The sequence below is a fragment of the Hemiscyllium ocellatum genome, chromosome 44 (assembly GCF_020745735.1).
Source record: "Hemiscyllium ocellatum isolate sHemOce1 chromosome 44, sHemOce1.pat.X.cur, whole genome shotgun sequence".
In the NCBI taxonomy this organism is placed as follows: Eukaryota; Metazoa; Chordata; class Chondrichthyes; order Orectolobiformes; family Hemiscylliidae; genus Hemiscyllium; species Hemiscyllium ocellatum.
In genome coordinates, this window is record NC_083444.1 from 34032138 (window position 1) to 34046492 (window position 14355).

The 14355-nt window shown below is 44.7% G+C and overlaps 2 non-coding genes across 2 annotated transcripts; both read left to right on the top strand.

Moving 5' to 3' along the window:
- Positions 1-5419: 5419 nt before the first annotated feature.
- trnav-uac (transfer RNA valine (anticodon UAC)) lies at positions 5420-5492 on the top strand. Its single transcript has one exon. It is a non-coding gene; the product is annotated as a tRNA-Val (tRNA).
- Positions 5493-10128: 4636 nt separating this feature from the next.
- Positions 10129-10201, top strand: trnam-cau (transfer RNA methionine (anticodon CAU)). Its single transcript has one exon. It is a non-coding gene; the product is annotated as a tRNA-Met (tRNA).
- The last annotated feature ends 4154 nt before the right edge of the window (positions 10202-14355 follow it).

Consider the following 14355-nt stretch of genomic DNA (forward strand, 5'->3'; position numbering starts at 1 on the left):
CGTTTCTGCAGTGTTTCACAATACTACCTTTCCCGTGAGCAGCCGAACAGACTAATTGACTGTGCCACAGACTGCGTAGGCAAGCTCCGCTAAAAAGTCATTCTTTAAAACCGGTGTAAGCAACACAACGTTATTGGGGTACACCGCGTGGCAACAGATTCTTCGGTGTAACTCATCCATGCTCACCGAACAGTCAAAATTAAACACGTCCCATTCCTCAGCATTTGGCCTCAATCCCTCTGAACACATCCTATCAGTTTCTGGTGCAATTATTGCAATTTTCTGAGTGCAATAGCCTCCTTCACTTCCTCTGGTAGCTCATTCCATACACGCACACACTTGTGTGTGGGAAATGTGCCTCAGGCCCTTTGTCAATTTCAGATCACTCACCTTAAACCTATGCTCTCGAGTTTCCAACTCACCCCAGCCTGGGTAAAACACGTAAATGCTCAGTTCACAACCCTTCCATAAAATCATTTCGCAGCCGTGACGCTGTCGGGATAATTGTCCCAGCTTATTCCACCGCACTCTACAGTCCAAACATTGACGACATCCTTTTCTATATTTTGTCACCAATTTCACGTCCCTCTTTTTTTTTAACTTTCTCAAGATGTCAATTACCCTGGACAACAATGAGCTATTGGAAAATGAAAGGTGAAACGGAAAATGTCTTCAACATTCACTGCTGGATGCCACAGAGCCGCAGCGCGACCGCCTGCGGTTTGTTTCTGTAGTGTAGCGGTCATCACATTCGCCTCATACGCGAAAAGTCCCCAGTTCGAAACTGGGCAGAAAGTGCTTTGTTCTTCAAGTGCAGCCTTTTACATGGACTTTCTTGTTTGCTTTCACATCTGCAAAACCTGCCTTCGAAATTGCTCGAACAAATCTGCTCTCTTCGTGAAATTTAATGCAATTCCATTAAATTAGTTTGCAAAGAATTGGAAGATTTTTCTGCAACCTGGGTCTGATCATATGACATTCTGCTTCAGAGTGCAGTTACCGCGTTCTGAATCTTCCACAAAAAGCAGTACCGCGTTTGCATTCCTTGTGCAGGCCGGCCGATTCAAAGACAGGGAAGAAGCTGATGCGCTGGTGTCACAGTACACCACTGATTCCTGAACTAGTCTGTCTGTCAAACGTAGCCCAAGTCGTCTCTGAAAGGCCTCATTTGGAAGCTGTCTGTTGTTATTCAAGGTTCGAGAATTGGCAGCAGAGGTGCTGAATCATGGTTTGGATCAGTTCGCACGTTAGTGACTCATTCAATCAGCAACAGCAATGAAAGAAATTACACTCTCAGAGGAACATTTGGACATGTGCTTTCATAACGTCGCTAGTATTAAGGTGCGTCCCGAGATCTAAGCCATGTTGGAACTGAAAAGGAGGAATCGACAGAGAGGCTACAGAATGACATCGCATCCTTTTGGTTTTCTTTAAATCACTGACGAGCAGGAAAATGTAAACGGGGAGAGCGAGTGGGAAAGTGAGGCAGTTGCAGCTCTGGTGAAATTCCTTCTTTGTGAGTCACTCAGCAACAAGAGAGGTGAAGGTGACTCATGCGTGAGAGCTCTTCACATCGAGAACAAAAAGCACTCAAGGGCAGTTAGCACCTCTCCCTGAGTGGGGGTGGGGTGAGCAGTAACTTCTGTTACTGTGTTCAGAAAGTGCCTTTTCGATTGACGTGAACAGAAACTGCATTTCTAATAAGCAGCATGGAGTTTAGCAAAATTTATTGAGTCGCTTCTCGTCGATTACCACACAGGTTTCCAACTCAGTTGACATCCATGTGGCTCATGTCCAGGTGTGAACATCTCTGCTGTAAATTGCACGGTTAAGGTAAAAGGCAAGGAAAGTGGCATCTCGAACAGACACAGTGACTGAAACTATGCTGCACGGTATGATTTCCTTCATTTCCATCCTAGAGACATCGGAAGGTAAAGGTAATCTAATCGAGACTGTGATTGATGAAATTCACTTTTTTATGGCCCCTAATTATTATATTCTTTCTTTCTCTCTTTTCAGCATTGTCTGGGAAGTGGTGGTGCACTAAGGCTGCAGTATGTTTGAAAGAATAGTTTGGAATTGCCCTGTTGTTAGTTGTGAGATTATTTTATGCCTCCTGCCCTCGGACTGTCTCACATTTAGCATTCATGCTTCGCTGTGTCTCAACATGCATGCCAGTTTTGTTTGTGTTCCGTGTAAAATGCTTTCTGTTTGCGATTCGCTCAATACATAACGAGTTAACAGGGGTTCAGAGGTAACTTGCAGCAGCAAAAATCCTCAACTGAGGATCTGGGAAAGTTTCACGAAGTATGGTCAGTCAAAGCAAAAGAAAGGAATTCGTTCGTTTCTGCAGTGTTTCACAATACTACCTTTCCCGTGAGCAGTCGAACAGACTAATTGACTGTGCCACAGACTGCGTAGGCAAGCTCCGCTAAAAAGTCAATCTTTAAAACCGGTGTAAGCAACACAACGTTATTGGGGTACACCGCGTGGCAACAGATACTTCGGTGTATCTCATCCATGCTCACCGCACAGTCAAAATTAAACACGTCCCATTCCTCAGCATTTGGCCTCAATCCCTCTGAACACATCCTATCAGTTTCTGGTGCAATTATTGCAATTTTCTGAGTGCAATAGCCTCCTTCACTTCCTCTGGTCGCTCATTTCATAAACGCACACACTTGTGTGTGGGAAATGTGCCTCAGGCCCTTTGTCAATTTCAGATCACTCACCTTAAACCTATGCTCTCGAGTTTCCAACTCACCCCAGATGGGTAAAACACGTAAATGAACAGTTCACAACCCTTCCATAAAATCATTTCGCAGCCGTGACGCTGTCGGGATACTTGTCCCAGCCTATTCCACCGCACTCTACAGTCCAAACATTGACGACATCCTTGTCTATATTTTTCCACCAATTTCACGTCCCTTTTTTTTGTTAACTTTCTCAAGATGTCAATTACCCTGGACAACAATGAGCTATTGGAAAATGAAAGGTGAAACGGAAAATGTCTTCAACATTCACTGCTGGATGCCACAGAGCCGCAGCGGGACCGCCTGCGGCTTGTTTCTGTTGTGTAGCGGTCATCACATTCGCCTTACCTGCGAAAGGTCCCCAGTTCGAAAGTGGGCCGAAACTGTTTTGTTCTTCAAGTGCAGCCTTTTACATGGACTTTCTTGTTTGCTTTCACATCTGCAAAACCTGCCTTCGAAATTGCTCGAACAAATCTGCTCTCTTCGTGAAATTTAATGCAATTCCATTAAATTAGTTTGCAAAGAATTGGAAAGATTTTTCTGCAACCTGGGTCTGATCATATGACATTCTGCTTCAGAGTGCAGTTACCGCGTTCTGAATCTTCCACAAAAAGCAGTACCGCGTTTGCATTCCTTGTGCAGGCGGGCCGGTTCAAAGTCAGGGAAGAAGCTGATGCGCTGGTGTCAGAGTACACCACTGATTCCTGAACTCGTCTGTCTGTCAAACGTAGCCCAAGTCGTCTCTGAAAGGCCTCATTTGGAAGCTGTCTGTCGTTATTCAAGGTTCGAGAATTGGCAGCAGAGGTGCTGAATCATGGTTTGGATCAGTTCGCACGTTAGTGACTCATTCAATCAGCAACAGCAATGAAAGAAATTACACTCTCAGAGGAACATTTGGACATGTGCTTTCATAACGTCGCTAGTATTAAGGTGCGTCCCGAGATCTAAGCCGTGTTGGAACTGAAACGGAGGAATCGACAGAGAGGCTACAGAATGACATCGCATCCTTTTGGTTTTCTTTAAATCACTGACGAGCAGGAAAATGTAAACGGGGAGAGCGAGTGGGAAAGTGAGGCAGTTGCAGCTCTGGTGAAGTGAAATTCCTTCTTTGTGAGTCACTCAGCAACAAGAGAGGTGAAGGTGACTCATGCGTGAGAGCTCTTCACATCGAGAACAAAAAGCACTCAAGGGCAGTTAGCACCTCTCCCGGAGTGGGGGTGGGGTGAGCAGTAACTTCTGTTACTGTGTTCAGAAAGTGCCTTTTCGATTGACGTGAACAGAAACTGCATTTCTAATAAGCAGCATGGAGTTTAGCAAAATTTATGGAGTCGCTTCTCGTCGATTCCCACACAGGTTTCCAACTCAGTTGACATCCATGTGGCTCATGTCCAGGTGTGAACATCTCTGCTGTAAATTGCACGGTTAAGGTAAAAGGCAAGGAAAGTGGCATCTCGAACAGACACAGTGACTGAAACTGTGCTGCACGGTATGATTTCCTTCATTTCCATCCTCGAGACATCGGAAGGTAAAGGTAATCTAATTGAGACTGTGATTGATGAAATTCACTTTTTATGGCCCCTAATTATTATATTCTTTCTTTCTCTCTTTTCAGCATTGTCTGGGAAGTGGTGGTGCACTAAGGCTGCAGTATGTTTGAAAGAATAGTTTGGAATTGCCCTGTTGTTAGTTTTGAGATTATTATATGCCTCATGCCCTCGGACTGTCTCACATTTAGCATTCATGCTTCGCTGTGTCTCAACATGCATTAGGTATGCCAGTTTTGTTTGGGTTCCGTGTTAAATGCTTTCTGTTTGCGATTCGCTCAATACATAACGAGTTAACAGGGGTTCAGAGGTAACTTGCAGCAGCAAAAATCCTCAACTGAGGATCTGGGAAAGTTTCACGAAGTATGTTCAGTCAAAGCAAAAGAAAGGAATTCGTTCGTTTCTGCAGTGTTTCACAATACTACCTTTCCCGTGAGCAGTCGAACAGACTAATTGACTGTGCCACAGACTGCGTAGGCAAGCTCCGCTAAAAAGTCATTCTTTAAAACCGGTGTAAGCAACACAACGTTATTGGGGTACACCGCGTGGAAACACATACTTCGGTGTATCTCATCCATGCTCACCGAACAGTCAAAAGTAAACACGTCCCATTCCTCAGCATTTGGCCTCAATCCCTCTGAACACATCCTATCAGTTTCTGGTGCAATTATTGCAATTTTCTGAGTGCAATTGCCTCCTTCACTTTCTCTGGTAGCTCATTCCATACACGCACACACTTGTGTGTGGGAAATGTGCCTCAGGCCCTTTGTCAATTTCAGACCACTCACCTTAAACCTATGCTCTCGAGTTTCCAACTCACCCCAGCTTGGGTAAAACACGTAAATGCTCAGTTCACAACCCTTCCATAAAATCATTTCGCAGCCGTGACGCTGTCGGGATAATTGTCCCAGCCTATTCCACCGCACTCTACAGTCCAAACATTGACGACTTCCTTGTCTATATTTTGTCACCAATTTCACGTCCCTTTTTTTTGTTAACTTTCTCAAGATGTCAATTACCCTGGACAACAATGAGCTATTGGAAAATGAAAGGTGAAACGGAAAATGTCTTCAACATTCACTGCTGGATGCCACAGAGCCGCAGCGGGACCGCCTGCGGCTTGTTTCTGTAGTGTAGCGGTCATCACATTCGCCTTACCTGCGAAAGGTCCCCAGTTCGAAACTGGGCCGAAACTGCTTTGTTCTTCAAGTGCAGCCTTTTACATGGACTTTCTTGTTTGCTTTCACATCTGCAAAACCTGCCTTCGAAATTGCTCGAACAAATCTGCTCTCTTCGTGAAATTTAATGCAATTCCATTAAATTAGTTTGCAAAGAATTGGAAAGATTTTTCTGCAACCTGGGTCTGATCATATGACATTCTGCTTCAGAGTGCAGTTACCGCGTTCTGAATCTTCCACAAAAAGCAGTACCGCGTTTGCATTCCTTGTGCAGGCGGGCCAGTTCAAAGACAGGGAAGAAGCTGATGCGCTGGTGTCACAGTACACCACTGATTCCTGAACTAGTCTGTCTGTCAAACGTAGCCCAAGTCGTCTCTGAAAGGCCTCATTTGGAAGCTGTCTGTCGTTATTCAAGGTTCGAGAATTGGCAGCAGAGGTGCTGAATCATGGTTTGGATCAGTTCGCACGTTAGTGACTCATTCAATCAGCAACAGCAATGAAAGAAATTACACTCTCAGAGGAACATTTGGACATGTGCTTTCATAACGTCGCTAGTATTAAGGTGCGTCCCGAGATCTAAGCCGTGTTGAAACTGAAACGGAGGAATCGACAGAGAGGCTACAGAATGACATCGCATCCTTTCGGTTTTCTTTAAATCACTGACGAGCAGGAAAATGTAAACGGGGAGAGCGAGTGGGAAAGTGAGGCAGTTGCAGCTCTGGTGAAGTGAAATTCCTTCTTTGTGAGTCACTCAGCAACAAGAGAGGTGAAGGTGACTCAGGCGTGAGAGCTCTTCACATCGAGAACAAAAAGCACTCAAGGGCAGTTAGCACCTCTCCCTGAGTGGGGGTGGGGTGAGCAGTAACTTCTGTTACTGTGTTCAGAAAGTGCCTTTTCGATTGACGTGAACAGAAACTGCATTTCTAATAAGCAGCATGGAGTTTAGCAAAATTTATTGAGTCGCTTCTCGTCGATTCCCACACAGGTTTCCAACTCAGTTGACATCCATGTGGCTCATGTCCAGGTGTGAACATCTCTGCTGTAAATTGCACGGTTAAGGTAAAAGGCAAGGAAAGTGGCATCTCGAACAGACACAGTGACTGAAACTGTGCTGCACGGTATGATTTCCTTCATTTCCATCCTAGAGACATCGGAAGGTAAAGGTAATCTAATTGAGACTGTGATTGATGAAATTCACTTTTTATGGCCCCTAATTATTATATTCTTTCTTTCTCTCTTTTCAGCATTGTCTGGGAAGTGGTGGTGCACTAAGGCTGCAGTATGTTTGAAAGAATAGTTTGGAATTGCCCTGTTGTTAGTTGTGAGATTATTTTATGCCTCCTGCCCTCGGACTGTCTCACATTTCGCATTCATGCTTCGCTGTGTCTCAACATGCATTAGGTATGCCAGTTTTGTTTGGGTTCCGTGTTAAATGCTTTCTGTTTGCGATTCGCACAATACATAACGAGTTAACAGGGGTTCAGAGGTAACTTGCAGCAGCAGAAATCTTCAACTGAGGATCTGGGAAAGTTTCACGAAGTATGGTCAGTCAAAGCAAAAGAAAGGAAATCGTTCGTTTCTGCAGTGTTTCACAATACTACCTTTCCCGTGAGCAGTCGAACAGACTAATTGACTGTGCCACAGACTGCGTAGGCAAGCTCCGCTAAAAAGTCATTCTTTAAAACCGGTGTAAGCAACACAACGTTATTGGGGTACACCGCGTGGAAACAGATACTTCGGTGTATCTCATCCATGCTCACCGCACAGTCAAAATTAAACACGTCCCATTCCTCAGCATTTGGCCTCAATCCCTCTGAACACATCCTATCAGTTTCTGGTGCAATTATTGCAATTTTCTGAGTGCAATAGCCTCCTTCACTTCCTCTGGTAGCTCATTCCATACACGCACACCCTTGTGTGTGGGAAATGTGCCTCAGGCCCTTTGTCAATTTCAGACCACTCACCTTAAACCTATGCTCTCGAGTTTCCAACTCACCCCAGCTTGGGTAAAACACGTAAATGCTCAGTTCACAACCCTTCCATAAAATCATTTCGCAGCCGTGACGCTGTCGGGATAATTGTCCCAGCCTATTCCACCGCACTCTACAGTCCAAACATTGACGACATCCTTGTCTATATTTTGTCACCAATTTAACGTCCCTTTTTTTTGTTAACTTTCTCAAGATGTCAATTACCCTGGACAACAATGAGCTATTGGAAAAAGAAAGGTGAAACGGAAAATGTCTTCAACATTCACTGCTGGATGCCACAGAGCCGCAGCGGGACCCCCTGCGGCTTGATTCTGTAGTGTATCGGTCATCACATTCGCCTCATACGCGAAAAGTCCCCAGTTCGAAACTGGGCAGAAAGTGCTTTGTTCTTCAAGTGCAGCCTTTTACATGGACTTTCTTGTTTGCTTTCACATCTGCAAAACCTGCCTTCGAAATTGCTCGAACAAATCTGCTCTCTTCGTGAAATTTAATGCAATTCCATTAAATTAGTTTGCAAAGAATTGGAAAGATTTTTCTCCAACCTGGGTCTGATCATATGACATTCTGCTTCAGAGTGCAGTTACCGCGTTCTGAATCTTCCACAAAAAGCAGTACCGCGTTTGCATTCCTTGTGCAGGCGGGCCAGTTCAAAGACAGGGAAGAAGCTGATGCGCTGGTGTCAGAGTACACCACTGATTCCTGAACTAGTCTGTCTGTCAAACGTAGCCCAAGTCGTCTCTGAAAGGCCTCATTTGGAAGCTGTCTGTCGTTATTCAAGGTTCGAGAATTGGCAGCAGAGGTGCTGAATCATGGTTTGGATCAGTTCGCACGTTAGTGACTCATTCAATCAGCAACAGCAATGAAAGAAATTACACTCTCAGAGGAACATTTGGACATGTGCTTTCATAACGTCGCTAGTATTAAGGTGCGTCCCGAGATCTAAGCCGTGTTGGAACTGAAACGGAGAAATCGACAGAGAGGCTACAGAATGACATCGCATCCTTTTGGTTTTCTTTAAATCACTGACGAGCAGGAAAATGTAAACGGGGAGAGCGAGTGGGAAAGTGAGGCAGTTGCAGCTCTGGTGAAGTGAAATTCCTTCTTTGTGAGTCACTCAGCAACAAGAGAGGTGAAGGTGACTCAGGCGTGAGAGCTCTTCACATCGAGAACAAAAAGCACTCAAGGGCAGTTAGCACCTCTCCCTGAGTGGGGGTGGGGTGAGCAGTAACTTCTGTTACTGTGTTCAGAAAGTGCCTTTTCGATTGACGTGAACAGAAACTGCATTTCTAATAAGCAGCATGGAGTTTAGCAAAATTTATTGAGTCGCTTCTCGTCGATTCCCACACAGGTTTCCAACTCAGTTGACATCCATGTGGCTCATGTCCAGGTGTGAACATCTCTGCTGTAAATTGCACGGTTTAGGTAAAAGGCAAGGAAAGTGGCATCTCGAACAGACACAGTGACTGAAACTGTGCTGCACGGTATGATTTCCTTCATTTCCATCCTCGAGACATCGAAAGGTAAAGGTAATCTCATTGAGACTGTGATTGATGAAATTCACTTTTTATGGCCCCTAATTATTATATTCTTTCTTTCTCTCTTTTCAGCATTGTCTGGGAAGTGGTGGTGCACTAAGGCTGCAGTATGTTTGAAAGAATAGTTTGGAATTGCCCTGTTGTTAGTTGTGAGATTATTTTATGCCTCCTGCCCTCGGACTGTCTCACATTTCGCATTCATGCTTCGCTGTGTCTCAACATGCATTAGGTATGCCAGTTTTGTTTGGGTTCCGTGTTAAATGCTTTCTGTTTGCGATTCGCACAATACATAACGAGTTAACAGGGGTTCAGAGGTAACTTGCAGCAGCAAAAATTTTCAACTGAGGATCTGGGAAAGTTTCACGAAGTATGGTCAGTCAAAGCAAAAGAAAGGAATTCGTTCGTTTCTGCAGTGTTTCACAATACTACCTTTCCCGTGAGCAGTCGAACAGACTAATTGACTGTGCCACAGACTGCGTAGGCAAGCTCCGCTAAAAAGTCATTCTTTAAAACCGGTGTAAGCAACACAACGTTATTGGGGTACACTGCGTGGCAACAGATACTTCGGTGTATCTCATCCATGCTCACCGCACAGTCAAAATTAAACACGTCCCATTCCTCAGCATTTGGCCTCAATCCCTCTGAACACATCCTATCAGTTTCTGGTGCAATTATTGCAATTTTCTGAGTGCAATAGCCTCCTTCACTTCCTCTGGTAGCTCATTCCATACACGCACACACTTGTGTGTGGGAAATGTGCCTCAGGCCCTTTGTCAATTTCAGATCACTCACCTTAAACCTATGCTCTCGAGTTTCCAACTCACCCCAGCCTGGGTAAAACACGTAAATGCTCAGTTCACAACCCTTCCATAAAATCATTTCGCAGCCGTGACGCTGTCGGGATAATTGTCCCAGCCTATTCCACCGCACTCTACAGTCCAAACATTGACGACATCCTTGTCTATATTTTGTCACCAATTTCACGTCCCTCTTTTTTTGTTAACTTTCTCAAGATGTCAATTACCCTGGACAACAATGAGCTATTGGAAAAAGAAAGGTGAAACGGAAAATGTCTTCAACATTCACTGCTGGATGCCACAGAGCCGCAGCGCGAACACCTGCGGTTTGTTTCTGTAGTGTAGCGGTCATCACATTCGCCTCATACGCGAAAAGTCCCCAGTTCGAAACTGGGCAGAAACTGCTTTGTTCTTCAAGTGCAGCCTTTTACATGGACTTTCTTGTTTGCTTTCACATCTGCAAAACCTGCCTTCGAAATTGCTCGAACAAATCTGCTCTCTTCGTGAAATTTAATGCAGTTCCATTAAATTAGTTTGCAAAGAATTGGAAAGATTTTTCTGCAACCTGGGTCTGATCATATGACATTCTGCTTCAGAGTGCAGTTACCGCGTTCTGAATCTTCCACAAAAAGCAGTACCGCGTTTGCATTCCTTGTGCAGGCGGGCCGGTTCAAAGACAGGGAAGAAGCTGATGCGCTGGTGTCACAGTACACCACTGATTCCTGAACTCGTCTGTCTGTCAAACGTAGCCCAAGTCGTCTCTGAAAGGCCTCATTTGGAAGCTGTCTGTCGTTATTCAAGGTCCGAGAATTGGCAGCAGAGGTGCTGAATCATGGTTTGGATCAGTTCGCACGTTAGTGACTCATTCAATCAGCAACAGCAATGAAAGAAATTACACTCTCAGAGGAACATTTGGACATGTGCTTTCATAACGTCGCTAGTATTAAGGTGCGTCCCGAGATCTAAGCCGTGTTGGAACTGAAACGGAGGAATCGACAGAGAGGCTACAGAATGACATCGCATCCTTTTGGTTTTCTTTAAATCACTGACGAGCAGGAAAATGTAAACGGGGAGAGCGAGTGGGAAAGTGAGGCAGTTGCAGCTCTGGTGAAGTGAAATTCCTTCTTTGTGAGTCACTCAGCAACAAGAGAGGTGAAGGTGACTCAGGCGTGAGAGCTCTTCACATCGAGAACAAAAAGCACTCAAGGGCAGTTAGCACCTCTCCCTGAGTGGGGGTGGGGTGAGCAGTAACTTCTGTTACTGTGTTCAGAAAGTGCCTTTTCGATTGACGTGAACAGAAACTGCATTTCTAATAAGCAGCATGGAGTTTAGCAAAATTTATTGAGTCGCTTCTCGTCGATTCCCACACAGGTTTCCAACTCAGTTGACATCCATGTGGCTCATGTCCAGGTGTGAACATCTCTGCTGTAAATTGCACGGTTAAGGTAAAAGGCAAGGAAAGTGGCATCTCGAACAGACACAGTGACTGAAACTGTGCTGCACGGTATGATTTCCTTCATTTCCATCCTAGAGACATCGGAAGGTAAAGGTAATCTAATTGAGACTGTGATTGATGAAATTCACTTTTTTATGGCCCCTAATTATTATATTCTTTCTTTCTCTCTTTTCAGCATTGTCTGGGAAGTGGTGGTGCACTAAGGCTGCAGTATGTTTGAAAGAATAGTTTGGAATTGCCCTGTTGTTAGTTGTGAGATTATTTTATGCCTCCTGCCCTCGGACTGTCTCACATTTCGCATTCATGCTTCGCTGTGTCTCAACATGCATTAGGTATGCCAGTTTTGTTTGGGTTCCGTGTTAAATGCTTTCTGTTTGCGATTCGCTCAATACATAACGAGTTAACAGGGGTTCAGAGGTAACTTGCAGCAGCAAAAATTTTCAACTGAGGATCTGGGAAAGTTTCACGAAGTATGGTCAGTCAAAGCAAAAGAAAGGAATTCGTTCGTTTCTGCAGTGTTTCACAATACTACCTTTCCCGTGAGCAGTCGAACAGACTAATTGACTGTGCCACAGACTGCGTAGGCAAGCTCCGCTAAAAAGTCATTCTTTAAAACCGGTGTAAGCAACACAACGTTATTGGGGTACACCGCGTGGAAACAGATACTTCGGTGTATCTCATCCATGCTCACCGCACAGTCAAAATTAAACACGTCCCATTCCTCAGCATTTGGCCTCAATCCCTCTGAACACATCCTATCAGTTTCTGGTGCAATTATTGCAATTTTCTGAGTGCAATAGCCTCCTTCACTTCCTCTGGTAGCTCATTCCATACACGCACACACTTGTGTGTGGGAAATGTGCCTCAGGCCCTTTGTCAATTTCAGACCACTCACCTTAAACCTATGCTCTCGAGTTTCCAACTCACCCCAGCTTGGGTAAAACACGTAAATGCTCAGTTCACAACCCTTCCATAAAATCATTTCGCAGCCGTGACGCTGTCGGGATAATTGTCCCAGCCTATTCCACCGCACTCTACAGTCCAAACATTGACGACATCCTTGTCTATATTTTGTCACCAATTTAACGTCCCTTTTTTTTGTTAACTTTCTCAAGATGTCAATTACCCTGGACAACAATGAGCTATTGGAAAAAGAAAGGTGAAACGGAAAATGTCTTCAACATTCACTGCTGGATGCCACAGAGCCGCAGCGGGACCGCCTGCGGCTTGTTTCTGTAGTGTATCGGTCATCACATTCGCCTCATACGCGAAAAGTCCCCAGTTCGAAACTGGGCAGAAACTGCTTTGTTCTTCAAGTGCGGCCTTTTACATGGACTTTCTTGTTTGCTTTCACATCTGCAAAACCTGCCTTCGAAATTGCTCGAACAAATCTGCTCTCTTCGTGAAATTTAATGCAATTCCATTAAATTAGTTTGCAAAGAATTGGAAAGATTTTTCTGCAACCTGGGTCTGATCATATGACATTCTGCTTCAGAGTGCAGTTACCGCGTTCTGAATCTTCCACAAAAAGCAGTACCGCGTTTGCATTCCTTGTGCAGGCGGGCCGGTTCAAAGACAGGGAAGAAGCTGATGCGCTGGTGTCAGAGTACACCACTGATTCCTGAACTAGTCTGTCTGTCAAACGTAGCCCAAGTCGTCTCTGAAAGGCCTCATTTGGAAGCTGTCTGTCGTTATTCAAGGTTCGAGAATTGGCAGCAGAGGTGCTGAATCATGGTTTGGATCAGTTCGCACGTTAGTGACTCATTCAATCAGCAACAGCAATGAAAGAAATTACACTCTCAGAGGAACATTTGGACATGTGCTTTCATAACGTCGCTAGTATTAAGGTGCGTCCCGAGATCTAAGCCGTGTTGGAACTGAAACGGAGAAATCGACAGAGAGGCTACAGAATGACATCGCATCCTTTTGGTTTTCTTTAAATCACTGACGAGCAGGAAAATGTAAACGGGGAGAGCGAGTGGGAAAGTGAGGCAGTTGCAGCTCTGGTGAAGTGAAATTCCTTCTTTGTGAGTCACTCAGCAACAAGAGAGGTGAAGGTGACTCAGGCGTGAGAGCTCTTCACATCGAGAACAAAAAGCACTCAAGGGCAGTTAGCACCTCTCCCGGAGTGGGGGTGGGGTGAGCAGTAACTTCTGTTACTGTGTTCAGAAAGTGCCTTTTCGATTGACGTGAACAGAAACTGCATTTCTAATAAGCAGCATGGAGTTTAGCAAAATTTATTGAGTCGCTTCTCGTCGATTCCCACACAGGTTTCCAACTCAGTTGACATCCATGTGGCTCATGTCCAGGTGTGAACATCTCTGCTGTAAATTGCACGGTTAAGGTAAAAGGCAAGGAAAGTGGCATCTCGAACAGACACAGTGACTGAAACTGTGCTGCACGGTATGATTTCCTTCATTTCCATCCTAGAGACATCGGAAGGTAAAGGTAATCTAATTGAGACTGTGATTGATGAAATTCACTTTTTTATGGCCCCTAATTATTATATTCTTTCTTTCTCTCTTTTCAGCATTGTCTGGGAAGTGGTGGTGCACTAAGGCTGCAGTATGTTTGAAAGAATAGTTTGGAATTGCCCTGTTGTTAGTTGTGAGATTATTTTATGCCTCCTGCCCTCGGACTGTCTCACATTTCGCATTCATGCTTCGCTGTGTCTCAACATGCATTAGGTATGCCAGTTTTGTTTGGGTTCCGTGTTAAATGCTTTCTGTTTGCGATTCGCTCAATACATAACGAGTTAACAGGGGTTCAGAGGTAACTTGCAGCAGCAAAAATTTTCAACTGAGGATCTGGGAAAGTTTCACGAAGTATGGTCAGTCAAAGCAAAAGAAAGGAATTCGTTCGTTTCTGCAGTGTTTCACAATACTACCTTTCCCGTGAGCAGTCGAACAGACTAATTGACTGTGCCACAGACTGCGTAGGCAAGCTCCGCTAAAAAGTCATTCTTTAAAACCGGTGTAAGCAACACAACGTTATTGGGGTACACCGCGTGGCAACAGATTCTTCGGTGTAACTCATCCATGCTCACCGAACAGTCAAAATTAAACACGTCCCATTCCTCAGCATTTGGCCTCAATCCCTCT